Raw genomic sequence first — 12,749 nt, 5'->3', positions numbered from 1 at the left:
TTTGCTAAATTGAAACTTTCTATTGGCTGAATCATCAACAGATGTTGATGTGAGCGTGTACGAGTACCAACTACTTACTACAACATTTCTTTAGAAAAGTTGTATATGTCACAATATCCACTTCAATAGAAGTGCGAATGCAATAAAATCTTGTTAAATAGATCAAGAAATGAAAAGGATTACTCTTGTATTTCTTGTTGTTGATTTTTGTTCAAAACCATGCCAATATATTCCAAACGAATAGTTGATATATTGAAATACATACAAATGATAGATAAGCCGTATTAGTTTACTTTATAAACATGGGCTGACAAATAAAAATTTGAACTAAATGTTCGGGATTTAATCAAAATTTCCATGAACACTTTTTTAAAGAATAAATTATCTAAAACTGTCCTCCTAGGTGATTCAAAGGTAATAAGTATTTCAGGTAGTTTGAGGCATTTAGCTACATTCTTTAAGAGAACAATTTTTAATTTCACATCTGAGGTGCCCAGTAGTTCCGAAACTTCTCCAACTAAAATAGTCAACATAGGGCCATGTTTTGGTATAACGCCCATATAACGCTACCTCCCGATTTAGGTATTATGTTGTTGTTGTTGTAACAGTGTTTTTGTTATGTTTATTTGTTCGTCCACACATATAGTTGACTATCCAACGTTTCAAGCTTGGCCGGAGGGTTGTCCGCTCAATGTCCTCAAACAGCGTGGAGTGCCTGACTGTATCAAATGCTTTTGATAAGTCAAGAGCCACCATCACTGTTCTATCGCACGGCCGTCTCTGGTTGAGTCCTTTACAGATATATGTGGTAATGGCGTGCAGCGCTGTTGTCGTGCTGTGCTGCTTACGGAATCCATGTTGATGATCGGCAACTTGATAGCTATTTCTGATACTGGGGAGGATCAAGGCCTCAAGTGTCTTTGCTACGGGCGACAAAAGCGAAATCGGTCTGTACGATTCACTTTTGCTGGCATCCTTGCCTGGATTCCGTAGTGGGACCACCCTGCCCATTTTCCAGACTTCGGGAACAACGAGGGTGGCTAGCGACAAGTTGAAGACTTTGGTGAGATACTCGACACCCGGCTCATCCAGCTGCTTCAACATTACCATGGAGATTCCATCAGGGCCCAACGCTTTGGATGATTTAGCGTTCTTGATGGCATTGGCAACATCATCCATTGTAAATTGTGGTGGTTCATCCTCGGCAGGAAAAGATCTGATGCGACGTAATACTCTTCCCTTTGCACTGTCACTCTCGGGATGCTCGACAAACTGTCGATTGAAATTACTTGCGCACCTCTTCGGGTCAGTCAACGTAACGTCGCCAAACTTGACTGAGGTCCTATCTTCCCTTCTTCCTGGGTTCGAGAGTGACTTAACCGTTGCCCACAATTCACCTATACCGGCTCCAATGTTGCAGCTCTTCAGATGATTTAACCATTTGTTCCGCGTATGCTCGCCGACCAGCCTGTTAACTTCCAGTGTCAGCTCCCTGACTCTGGGGTCATTGGGGTTGATACGACGAAGCTCATCACGCTCGTTTGCTAATCCCGTCGCCTCTGCTGGGAAATTTGGTCTTACTTCGGGTATTCGACCAGCAGGGATATGGCGAGCGGCTGCAGCAGTGATGATGTCCCGGAACGTCCTTTCCGCTACCCGAACATCAGAAGGATTGGGCAATTCTCTGAAGCGGTGATTGGTGAACTTTCTGAAACTCGGCCAATCAGCTTTTTTATGATTGACAAACGTGCGGCGTTCAGAGGTGATGAAGTCGGGTGGTCTGCTAATGGAGACAATTATGGGGAGATGGTCTGATCCAAGGGAAATGACGGGTTGCCAGGTAACGTCATTTGTCAGACCAGGTGACACGATGGTTATGTCAGGCGAACTGTGACACTCTCCTCTAATTCTGGTAGGGGCGTCCTCATTGACCGTGCAAAACGTCGAGCTATCAATCTGCTCAGTCAGCGCTGTACCTCTCTGGTCGTTTCCGAGTGCCGAATGCCACATCTCATGATGCGCATTAAAAAAAAAAATATCCCCCAGGACCAGACGATTATGACCTTGCAAGAGCGGGCTAATGTCAGGCCTATAATCAGAGATGCAGCTATTTCTCGGCGGGATGTATACATTCAGCAATTCTATCTCGGCAGCTCCACACCTGACTGCTACCCCCATACATTCCATGTATGGGTCATTAGAGACAGGCTTAAGCGAGATAGGTCTGTATTGGACAGACTGGTGCAATAGGAAAGCCAATCCCCCACCTCCACTTCTGGTGCGATCTTTCCTCAGAACATTGTAACCATCACAATGCTCTAAGCTGTGGTTGTTGTTCAGCTTGGTTTCCTGCACCGCCGCGAACTTGATGTTCTTCCGACTCATAAAATCTACTATCTCCTCGATCTTACCTCGGAGTCCATTGCAATTGAATTGCCAAAAGGCTGCATTTTCGGGGATTGGGACAACAACGGCTGGTGTTAAAGGCTGCGTGTGCAGTTGTTGTCGAGGGGACTGCGGGGGAGTTTCGTAATCAGACGACGAGGGAGTCTCGTAATCCGACGACGACTCACTGGGAACTGTGTTCACACAGCATGCAGCAACATAGTCCCTGTCGTAGTCCCTCACGTGGACGAGTCCAGAGCAACCCCTTAGATGCACCCACTCCTGACATCTATTGCATCTCACCGAAGGTTGGATGTGGGTGAAGATGCGAATGTGACAAACTGAGCACAGATATATTGGTCCTGGGTTTTCCTCCGTCCCGGCTCGGACCAATAGAATTCGGAGCAGGCATTCCGGGATATGCTGCTCCCAACACAGAAAAACGAAACAAATACGAACATGTACACACTGAGGTGGCAGCCGCTGGCCGGAACATTGATTTTGTGTTGTTCCGGGTCAATCCGGTACGAAAGAACCCGCTGCCGTGGGATTGATTTAGGTATTATATTATGATTGAACTTGGATTGAAGGATTCGTTTTTTAGCCTCAACAATGAACTGGTAAAGTTTTTCATCGATTGGACCATTAGGAACATTTTTAGAAAGTCTTCGTTAAAATGCACAGATTGCATGCGTTAACCGATCGCCATAAAAATTCATATATAAGGTTTTTGGGTCGCATAGAAACTTTATGGGGGAAGGAAATCCAACCAAAAATTTGTTTTTTGGGTGGATCTAAGGTACAGTTCAATTTGTTTTTCCCAATATTTTAGGCACTTAAAAATGAAAATCATAAGTCCAGTAATGAGGACAAAATGTATTATACTCAAAATGACCAATTTTTTAATGAATGACTATTTTCACAATTTCTTCAATTAAAAAATAACGGCTAAAACGGCACAACTTATATGTTGATTTCGATAGATAACGCTCTAGACCAGTGTCGCCCATCTGTATACTGCGGGCGCCCACTGAGTTGTTTTTCTTTTGCCATTCTCCCTCATTCACAGTGTACGTGAGCAAAACACGACTGATAAAGATCATGTGGTTGTTGTTTTTTTCACCTATACATAAACACTTGCTTCAGTTTGATGGTAATCTGTTGGGCGACGCTGCTCTAGACTAAAATACAAAATTAAAATCTTCGGACCCCGTGGAACCCATTTTTTTATAACTCTATATATTTTTCGATTATATGAAACATATTTTAATAATATTTTTACAACACATTTTCTATAACTCGTTTTTTCTAAAATATTTATAAGTACCTGCATCTTTCGATTCCATTCTAAAATTATCACGTTTTATTCGCAAAACAAAAAATATTACACTTTAAAAAGAGCAAATTATATATATATATATATATATATATATATATATATATATATATATATATATATATATATATATATATGAGGAAAAGTCAAAATTTTTTAGTTTCCATGAAGCCAAGGTTTGCACTATTATAATACGCGAACTATTGTAGTTTACCAGTAACTATGACTATTGCTGGATTGTTTTAGATGTTTTTGTGCAAAGCTCAAAAATTTAGCAAAAAAAAATTAATTTACGTGGTAGTTACGACCGCGTAAAGGAAAAAACATAGGTAAAAACACGTTGAAGCTAAACAGGTTTTTTACATTGGTATTCGATTTCTGATTAAACCATTCAAATGACGGACATCTGTCCAAAGTAAAAGTAGCAGAATACAAAATGAAGATTACACTTCTAATGTATCACTTTCCAAAATTTCCACTGCATCCACCTTTTATGCATGCTGACATTTTGAAGCCGGATTTCAGGTGTTTTTTGTATTTTTTATGTAACTGGGACGCGCATTCGGATATTTCGAAAAACCAATTATAGGAATAAAGAACTCGCGATTTCGCATAATCTGATATGTATATTGAGTATGTAGCCCACACAGCAGCAGAGTAATCTACTGCCAAAGGCCAAAATTTAGTGTGATATTTTTTCTGAAAAACCTATTTTTTGGGTACAGTATTTACAATATCGTTTTGAGTGTGCTTGTACCCCGCGATATTTTAGTTTTTCGACGATCCGGATCATATGAATCACAGATTATAAAAATCCATCTACTAGAACGGCGGAAATGGCTACTGCAAAAATTGAAAAATTTGCGAAAAATGTTTTTCAAAATATCGCTGACTAATTCGCGTTTTATGTGGATCGTTTCCATTTCAATGAAGAAAGTGAATCATCACTCGCGTTTGTGCGAAAACAGCGGTTTGAAAAATTTAGTGGCGTGGGAGCTGTATCCGATTAGTCCAAAAAATACTGTGTGATGCTACATCCACGGTTCTTGATGGATTTTATTGAAATATGTTTAGATCGATGTATTTTTTCACGGTTCATAGTGAAATCGGATGCGCATAAAAAGTGTATGCACTTTGTGCAAAATATAAGCGTTATACAGTTTGTTGCACACTAAACTGCAGACGATGCTACATCTTAGCGGCCAAAGTAAATCCTGGCAAATGTGTACAAATTAAAAGAGAAGAATTCGCTGTATTGGTAAACCGCATGCGCATCAAGTGATTTTGAGGATTTCGCGATTTACACGCATTTCAAAATGAACATTACCCGATACAATTTTATTTCAAGATTATACCCCATTTAAAGGAACCCAACATTTAATTAAAAGATATCCATATCTTCTGCTAGATGTTAGCGTGTTTTCGAGAAGTGATTAAAATAAAAAATGTGATTTATTGCGTGAAATTTAACTAAAATAGAAGAAAAACTCCGACCTATCTTTCTTACATTTTGTTCAACTAACTCACAAAATAAATTTTAATAAATATTTTCTCTTACAAAAATTTTATAAATTTCCTCAATATATTTTTCGTTTTTTGCTATAATATGCAAACCGCTAAACAGATTTGTATAGTTTTGGTTTCATTTGAATCTTCGCGATGTTTAGATTACGTACATATTTTTTATATATTTTTCAGAGGCATAAGCAGGTTGAATTTTATTAGAACAAGTTGTAAGCTACCAATTGTTTTGAATGCTTTCCTAATTTCCGCGAAAATTTACAACTTTTTCACTAAAGTTATGGGACCTCAGTAAACATATAGTATGTAGAGAGCCCCTAATTAAGAGAGTTTCTCAGTATAATGATTAGAGTCTTTTAAAGATTTTTTTCTTTTTATCAGAATTGAAACCGCCATAACTTTTGCGCGCAACAACCAAAATTATTATCTCGAACAGATTTAAGAATGGGATTTTTTTCCCAATCTATGCACCAAAAATCTTTCATGTAGCTTTAAAAAAAATTTTTTAATTTTTTTTTATGGAAAACTAAAAAATTTTGTCTTTTCTTCATATATATTTCCTTTATTTATAAAAAGTTACAGAGTTTAAAATAAACTTGTAAATTATATAAAAGTTCATGAGGAACATAGGGCGTCTACAAATTCTCTCCATCTTTGTCGATCATTAGCTAGAATTTTTGCTTGGTTCCAGGGAAGATTGCAAGAGAGACATTCCTTCCGGATCCATGTATTTCGAGGACTGCCAGGATTTCGATGGCCTTGTGGGTTCCAATCTAGAGCTTGTCTTGGGATTTCACTAGGAGGTTTCCTCAAAATGTGCCCAATCCATGCCCATTTGCGTCTGCGGATATCATGTTCTATTGGATTGCAGTTCGCCTTCACGTAAAGTTGTTCATTAGTTACCCAGCTAGGCCAAAAAATGCGCAAGATTTGTTTCAGGCATCAATTGTAAAAGGCTTGAATCTTCCTAAGAGAGACCTGCGTTGTACTCCAGGTACTGCAACCATACAAAAGGACAGATTTTACACAGCTATTGAAAATGTTGGGGTTTGGTTTTCTTGATAAGTTGTTTGCTCTCCAGATTTTGTGTAGAGAGTGGAAAGCTGTCCGGTCTTTGTTGATTCTGTCGGTAATATCGGCATTTGAACCTCCGTCTTTGCAGATTGTGCTTCCTAGGTAAGAGAAGCGGTCGACATCTTCGATGAGCTGCCCATGGAGCGATAACTGAGCTGTGTTATTAGAATCGATACGGATTAGTTTGGTTTTCTTCGCATTTATCTTCAGGCCAACATAATTCGCAATGGCTGACAGTCGCTCTAACTTTTGTTCGATATCGGAGAAGCGATGTGCAAAAAGGCAGATGTCGTCAGCGTAGTCGTATTCCCAGTGGAGCCTCGATGTTGGTTTGTTGGAGTACACAATCCAGTAGTAGGAGAAACAGTGTGGGCGAAAGGACACATCCTTGCTTCACCCCTGAGTGTAGTTCGAAGGGCAGGCTTTCTTCGCCTTTAAAACGTACTCTGGATTTCGCATCTGTATATAATTCGCGAATGAGGCTTATAATTTTATCTGGGATTCCCTTGGAGCTCAGTGCATCCTATAGTGCTGGTCTGGATACTGTGTCGAAAGCTCGCTCAAAGTCGAAAAGAAGGTATAAACTGCTGCTAAATTCGATAGACTGCTCGATGGTTATACGTACTGTGTTGATGTGGTCAGTACAAGATCTCCCTGGTCTGAAGCTTGCTTCCTCTTTAGTTAGTATGTTATCCAAGGCAGGGGAAATGCGTTGTAGAATTATCGACGCAAGAATTTTATTGACCGCATTTAATAAGGTGATGCCTCTCCAATTACTGCATAGTCTCAGATCTCCCTTTTTTGGCATTGTTACGACTACTCCCTCCTTCCAGCAACTTGGAATAGTCTCGGAACAGTCTTGTACCTTATAACAGTATAATAATAGTTATTCCAAAAACCGAAGTTCATGTTTTAATTAATCTGCGTGTTTTGCGATTTCAACCCTCTGTGCGCAGTGCTCCCTAATAGTGACTGGTTGGTCTATGTGGCGAATGAGCTATTATTCATAAATTAAATTGCATTTCATACGTCAGCTGAAACCTATTTCTAAAAACCCCAATAAATCTGTTTAGTACCACCTTAAAATATGGAATATTACCCTGTATAAACTGGCCAGTTTTCGGAAGTAAATATATCTTCGCGAATAAATGTTGTTATATTACTTTCCGGTTAACTACTGATGAGCATAAAATATCTTTCTCAACACCCCCTTGCATTTGCTATTAGTATTTCGTTGCTATTTATTATCATTACAACGTTTAATTTTATTCATTAACTAGCAAAGTGCCCGCTACTTCGTATGCGTTAAATATACAAAACAAATAAATAATATATAATATAGAATTGTGAACATGGAAACATTTTGTGTACTAATACGTACCACTTTAGTTCGATTTTCGTCACGCCTACACATCAAGATAAATCCACATTTTTTGAGATATTTTAATTGAGGTTCTCAGCGCAAATATGGCCTAACCCAACAACCGCCATCCTCATTTCCAGCTCTATCTGTTCCCCCAAAACCAATTATAGAACTATTTAGTACTTTCATGTAAATACATAAATTCGAACCTCCTCCTATTATTTCAAAATTCCCTTTACACAATAACAAATTGTACCAAATCCTGTGCCATTTAGAACTTTTCGTATATTTATGGCTCATATTTCTTAAATCTCACGTTATAAGCAAATGTTAACAGTAATCTTAATTCCAAATCTCACGAATCCAGATCTATCCGTTCATCCAATACAAAATTGTACCATACATGGAACCATTTCGTACCTCTTCTTCTTCTTTATTTGCTAATTCGTTTTCCGAATGTTAGCGACCAATATAATACAAATATTTTTTTTTAAGTCGCTCAAATCCAAGTCGTACATATAAGTACGAATTTCCAAAACTTCCTCAATCCTACACCCCAACAGTAATCTTAATTCCAAACTTCAAGATTCCAGCTCTAGCCGTTTCCTCAAATCCAAATTGTACCAAATTTAGTACTTTTCGTACTCATAAGTACGAATTTCCAAAACTACTTCCATATCTCAATCCTACACTCCAACAGTAATCTTAATTCCAAATTTCTTGATTCCAGCTCTATCCATTCGCTCAAATCCAAATTGTACCAAATTTAGTACTATTTAGTACTTTTCCTACCCATAACTAAAAATTTCCAAAACTTTATCAATCCTACAATTCAACAGGTATTAATTCCAAACCGTACCCATAAATACAAATTTTCAAAACTACCTCAGTGCTATGTTCAAACAATAAGCTTAATTCCGAATTTCACGATTCCAAATGTGTCCTATCACTGATATCCAAATTGTATCAAATTTAGTACTTTTCCTACCCATAACTACAAATTTCCAAAACTTTATCAATCCTACACTCCAACAGTACTCCTTATTCCAAATCTCGGGATTCCAGCTCCCCAAATGCAAACTGTACCAAATTTGGTACCATTTAGTACTTTCGTACCCATGAGTACGAATTTCTACAACTACCTCAATCTTACACGCCAACAGTAATCTTAATTCCAAATTTCTGGTTTTCAGCTGCATCCGATCACCGTAATCCAAATTGTACCAAATTTGATACCATTTAGTACTTTTCGTATCCAAAGTACGAATTTCCAAACCTACCTCTTTCAACACTCCTACAGTAATCGTAATTCCGAATTTCAGGATTCCAAATGTATCCGATCACATAAATTAAAATTTGGTACCATTTAGTACTTTTCGTATCCATAACTAAAAATATCAAAAACTTCATCAATCCTACACACCAACAGTAATCCTCATTTCGAATCTCGGGATTCCAGCTATATCCGTTCACCCAAATCCAAATTGTACCAGATTTGGTACCATTTAGTACTTTTCGTACACATAAGTACAAATTTTCAAAACTACCTCAGTGCTATGTTCAAACCAGGGTTTCGGAGTCGAGGTATTTTTGGCTCGACTCCGACTCCGACTCCAGGCGAGTTTTTTTCACGACTCCGACTCCGACTCAGACTCCGGGTCGACTCCGAGAGTGAATTCCTATACCACTAAAAATAAATAAAATGTGCACAAAATTTAAACTTTTTCCTATATTTTGGCCTATATAGGCTAATGTGTTAGTTTTTTCGTACTTATTCATTAGTAGACAGCGGAATTTTATGCAACCCCTATTTTTGGTCCGATTAATGTCAAATTTTGGGACTGGGCATATTTTTGGCTTCTGATTACATTGCAATCGAAACATATGACATATGCAAAATTATGCAAAATGCATAAATTTTTGCATATGCAAAATTTATGCATTTTACATATTTTCTTATGCATCAAATATTTCAATAATAGGTACAAAAATGTCTATGTGTACAATTTTTCTGTTTAAAATTCTCTTCAGACAAGTCAATAAAATAGAGAAATGTATAACCACAGCCACAACCTTCAAAATACCGAAAATCGGGAGGTATCGTTCTATGGGGGCTATATGAAGGCCTGAACCTAAGCCGACAAATTTTAGGTGGAAAGTTTTATACCCCCAACGAAGACTTAATACCGAATTTCAGCCTTTTTGGAGGGATATTGAGGGCACATCTTTCAAAATACCAGAAATCGGGAGGTACCGTTCTATGGGGGCTATATGAAGACGTGGACCAATACCGAAAAATTTCAGGTGGAAAGTTTTGTACCCACAACGAAGACTAAATACCAATTTTCAGTCATTTCGGTGGGATATTAAGGCTACAATTTTCAAAATACCGAATATCGGTAGGTATCGTTCTATGGGGGCTATATGAAGACGTGGACCAATACCGAGAAATTTCTGGTGGGAAGTTTTATACCCCTAACGAAACCCAAATACCAAATTTTAGTCATTTGGGTGGGATACTAAGGCCACAACCTTCAAAATACCAAAAATCGGGAGGTACCATTCTATGGGGGCTATATGAAGACGTTGACCTATGCCGACAAATTTCAGGTGGAGTGTTTTATACCCCCAACGAAGACTAAATACCAGTTTTCAGTCATTTCGGTGGGATATTGAAGCTACAACTTTCAAAATACCGAATATCGGTAGGTACCGTTCTATGGGGCCTATATGAAGACGTGGACCTATGCGGACAGATTTCAGTTGTAAAGTTGCATACCCCTAACGAAGACTTAATACCAAATTTCAGCCATTTTGGTAGGATATTTAGACCACAAATCCTTGAATATATTTTTGCATATGGTTTTGCATATGCTCTTCTTATGCAGATATGTTCAAATATGTCAAAATATGCACGATATGCAGAATATGCAAAATATGCAAAAATTTCTGGGCCTAATACGATTTATTTTGTAATAAAACGAGTTTCTGTCTAATCAGATTTTCTCTACGACCATCCTAACCATATATGCATTTGCATAGGATTCCGCAGTCTATTCATTAGAAAGGGCATTGGTTCGAATACATTCGAACATATCAATACTGTTTATGCCGAATCTTACATTGAAAAATAGCAAAGTTAGAAAGTTGTTGTCGGTTTTAATTTTTTGCACGTGTATATTCTATATAAGCCTTCAAAATATTTGAAAATGATGGGGCAATACAAATCGTAAGGACTACATGCAATAAAAACTATAAGCAATTTACGATTTAGTGTGATTAGCCTTTAAACGAGACCATTTGTAAAGCTCAATAAAAGCCATTTTTCATTATTTTTTTTCGAGAAAACTACGTAACTTTTTGGCAGAATTTTTTTTTTCATCTGAAAGAGAAATATATTACGAAGGTTTGAGGTTGTCTACGAAAATTTGTTTTTTTAATTAAAACATTTTGCGGTGCCAACACTATCTCGAAAACTAATAAACCAATTGTCGCATATTTTTGTGGCCGATTTCGAGAAAAACAAGGTTTATATGCTGCATACAAAATAAAATAAATTGTTCCCATCCAACGCTCATACTGAGGCAATATTGTTCCGATCGACTTAAAAATTTGACCACATATTCTATGCTATTTATACCTTCTACCTTTTCTGAAATTTATAAATAGGGATCACCCCTTAAACTAAAATTCAGCGCTCACATTTTGAGCTTTGGTGTGGAGTGGATAATTTTATTGAAATATTTGAGATATATTGTGTACACCACTTAGCACGAAGGCAGATGGATGTTTTCTGGAACTGAAAAATTAGCAAACGATGAGATTTCGTGCATAAAAATATACTACAAATATGTTGCTAGGAAAATTTTATGTAGTGTCGCTTCACTAGGACAAGAAATCGATGTTGTCATGTTTTTATTGTCCTTTATCACTTTTACCCGATCCTTTTTTATGAAAACTCTATGGTTATGTATTTCATTGAATTTCGAATGTGCATAAAACTCTGACATATTCTGTTATTTGAATATCTACATCTAAAGCCCTCATTGAGTATTTAATGAATCCTAGATGCAAGATTCGCCGTTTGTAGGCTTCTGTTAACCAACAACGAAGTTATGATGCCCAATTCAGAAGCGTAACCATCCGAATTTGATATATAGTTAATAGATTATGGGAAATTTACCGAAATACATAAACATACGTTTTTTTTGTTTTTTTTTTTTTTTTTTGAGAAAGTAACGGGTGAGACTTATAACGGACAATTAAAACGGGACAATATCGATTTCTTGGATATGGGAAACCTACATATAATTTTCGGTGGAACATTTTTGTAGAAAATTTCATTTTGTTTTACTTTATGAGTTCAAGAACAAAAAGGACAAGGAAGAAACCAAGCTAGAAGGACAGCATATTTGACATAAAGGTTCGTCATTCCATTTAACTGAAAACATGTAATCTAAAAATGATGAAACAAAATCTCCAAACAGAGATATAAAGCTATCTTCTCAATGATTGATGAGGGTCAATCAAAAAAATCATTATGTCATGATTCAGAAATTTCAGCTATGGGTTCCTTTTGGGTTCTCAATTGGGGCTTTCATTCTCAAAAGGAATTTTCCTCCCCCAGATCTTAACTTCCGCTTTGTGTCACAGTGTATTCAGTAAGATTTCCCATAGAGACCACAGTGTCTTTAATAGAAGACAATGATGACTTCTCATAAAAAAAAAACGAGATGAGAATACCTATAGACCTTAGTGAGAAGACCAGTAAGACTTTTGGCGAAAGAGGTTAAAGGTCCAATCTTAATTCGATTGATAGAACTTTACTATTGTTTGCAAAAATGTAAGAATCAATTGGATCAACAAAATAGGGATGAATAGACTACACTTCAGAGGATAGTAAATATCCTGTGAATCGTCCCTTAACTTAGTATAATATACCGTTTGCATAAATGTTTTCTTATACGTTTCTTTTAAAATAAAAAATGATTTAAAAAAAATGTTCTTGTTCCAAATTTTATGTTATACTTCTATAACGTGGAAAAAATTTTGCCCGGAGTCGGAGTCGAG

Source organism: Musca autumnalis, unplaced genomic scaffold (assembly GCF_047663935.1).
Source record: "Musca autumnalis isolate F117 unplaced genomic scaffold, ASM4766393v1 scaffold_647, whole genome shotgun sequence".
Classification (NCBI taxonomy): Eukaryota; Metazoa; Arthropoda; class Insecta; order Diptera; family Muscidae; genus Musca; species Musca autumnalis.
Note: the sequence above shows the minus strand (reverse complement) of the source record.